This window comes from Arachis stenosperma, chromosome 4 (genome assembly GCF_014773155.1).
Source record: "Arachis stenosperma cultivar V10309 chromosome 4, arast.V10309.gnm1.PFL2, whole genome shotgun sequence".
Lineage (NCBI taxonomy): Eukaryota > Viridiplantae > Streptophyta > Magnoliopsida > Fabales > Fabaceae > Arachis > Arachis stenosperma.
Genome location: NC_080380.1, coordinates 29,402,743 through 29,405,355, shown reverse-complemented (window position 1 = coordinate 29,405,355; position 2,613 = coordinate 29,402,743). Strand labels below are relative to the sequence as shown.

Genomic DNA, 2,613 nt, shown 5'->3' with positions numbered 1-2,613 from the left:
GGATGGATGTGAGTGGTGAAGAGAAAGAGATGTTGAGGTGATTGGTGAATGGGTGAAGAAGAAGAGAGAGAGTGGTGGGATTGGTGGGGATCCTGTGGGGTCCACAGATCCTGAGGTGTCAAGGAAAAGTCATCCCTGCACCAAATGGCATCAAAATCCACGTTTTGAGCCATTTCTGGCGTTAAACGCCGGGCTGGTGCCCATTTCTGGCGTTTAACGCCAGGTTGTAGCCCTTTCCTGGCGTTTAACGCCAGTCTGGTGCCCCTTTCTGGCGTTAAACGCCCAGAATGGTGCCAGACTGGGCGTTAAACGCCCAACAGCTAGCATTACTGGCGTTTGAACGCCAGCAGCTTCTTCTCCAGGGTGTGCTGTTTTTCTTCCTGTTTTTCATTCTGTTTTTGCTTTTTTCATTGTTTTTGTGACTTCTTATGATCATCAACCTACAAAAAAGATAAAATAACAAAAGAAAATAGTTAACCATAAAACATTGGGTTGCCTCCCAACAAGCGCTTCTTTAATGTCATTAGCTTGACAGAGGACTCTCATGGAGCCTCAGAAATGCTCAGAACCGTGTTGGAACCTCCCAACACCAAACTTAGAGTTTGAATGTGGGGGTTCAACACCAAACTTAGAGTTTGGTTGTGGCCTCCCAACACCAAACTTAGAGTTTGACTGTGGGGGCTCTGCTTGGCTCTGTTTTGAGAGAAGCTCTTCATGCTTCCTCTCCATGATGATAGAGGGATATCCTTGTGCCTTAAACACCAAGGATTCTTCATTCACTTGAATGATCAGCTCTCCTCTATCAACATCAATCACAGCCTTTGCTGTGGCTAGGAAGGGTCTGCCAAGGATGATGGATTCATCCATGCACTTCCCAGTCTCTAGGACTATGAAATCAGTAGGAATGTAATGGTCTTCAACCTTAACCAGAACATCCTCTACAAGTCCATAGGCTTGTTTTCTTGAGTTGTCTGCCATCTCTAATGAGATTCTTGCAGCTTGCACCTCAAAGATCCCTAATTTCTCCATTACAGAGAGGGGCATGAGGTTTACACTTGACCCTAAGTCACACAAGGCCTTCTTGAAGGTCATGGTGCCTATGGTACAAGGTATAGAAAACTTCCCAGGATCCTGCCTCTTTTGAGGCAGTTTCTGCCTAGACAAGTCATCCAGTTCTTTGGTGAGCAAAGGTGGTTCTTCCTCCCAAGTCTCATTTCCAAATAACTTGTCATTCAGTTTCATGATTGCTCCAAGGTATTTAGCAACTTGCTCTTCAGTGACATACTCATCCTCTTCAGAGGAAGAATACTCATCAGAGCTCATGAATGGCAGAAGTAATTCCAATGGAATCTCTATGGTCTCATTTTGAGCCTCAGATTCCCATTGTTCCTCATTGGGGAATTTAGAGGAGGTTGGTGCACGCCCATTGAGGTCTTCCTCAGTGGCGTCCACCTCCTCTCTTTCCTCTCCATATTCGGCCATGGTTATGGCTTTGCACTCTCCTTTTGGATTTTCTTCTGTATTACTTGGGAGAGTGCTAGGAGGGAGTTCAGAAATTTTCTTGCTCAGCTGTCCCACTTGTCCTTCCAAATTTCTGATGGAGGACCTTGTTTCATTCATGAAACTTTGGGTGGTTTTGATTAGATCAGAGACCATTGTTGCTAAGTCAGAAGTACTCTGCTTAGAACTCTCTGTCTGTTGCTGAAAAGATGATGGAAAAGGCTTGTTATTGCCAGGCCTATTTCTTCCACCATTATTGTTGTTGAAACCTTGTTGAGGTCTCTCTTGATTCTTCCATGAGAAATTTGGGTGATTTCTCCATGAAGAATTATAGGTGTTTCCATAGGGTTCTCCTAGGTAATTCACCTCTTCCATGGAAGGGTTCTCAGGATCATAAGCTTCTTCCTCAGATGAAGCATCCTTAGTACTGCTTGGTGCATTTTGCATTCCAGACAGACTTTGAGAAATCAAATTGACTTGTTGAGTCAATATTTTATTCTGAGCCAGTATGGCATTCAGAGTATCAATCTCAAGAACTCCTTTCTTCTGACTTGTCCCATTGTTCACAGGATTCCTTTCAGAAGTGTACATGAATTGGTTATTTGCAACCATTTCAATTAGCTCTTGAGCCTCTGCAGGCGTTTTCTTCAGATGAAGAGATCCTCCAGCAGAGCTATCCAAAGACATCTTGGATAGTTCAGATAGACTATCATAGAAGATACCTATGATGCTCCATTCAGAAAGCATGTCTGAGGGACATCTTCTGATTAATTGTTTGTATCTTTCCCAAGCTTCATAGAGGGATTCTCCATCCTTCTGTCTGAAGGTTTGGACTTCCACTCTAAGCTTACTCCATCTTTGTGGTGGAAAGAACTTTGCCAAGAAGGCATTGACTAGCTTTTCCCAAGAGTCCAGGCTTTCTTTAGGTTGAGGATCCAACCATATTCTAGCTCTGTCTCTTACAGCAAAAGGGAATAGCATCAGTCTGTAGACCTCAGGGTTAACCCCATTAGTCTTGACTGTGTCACAGATTTGCAAGAACTCAGCTAAAAACTGATGAGGATCTTCCATTGGAAGTCCATGAAACTTGCAATTCTGTTGCATTAGAGAAAC

The 2,613-nt window shown here is 43.7% G+C and overlaps 1 non-coding gene across 1 annotated transcript; it reads left to right on the top strand.

Annotated features, from left to right (window-relative positions):
* Positions 1-2,241: 2,241 nt before the first annotated feature.
* LOC130978120 (small nucleolar RNA R71) lies at positions 2,242-2,349 on the top strand. Its single transcript, XR_009085782.1, has one exon. It is a non-coding gene; the product is annotated as a small nucleolar RNA R71 (small nucleolar RNA).
* Positions 2,350-2,613: the final 264 nt, after the last annotated feature.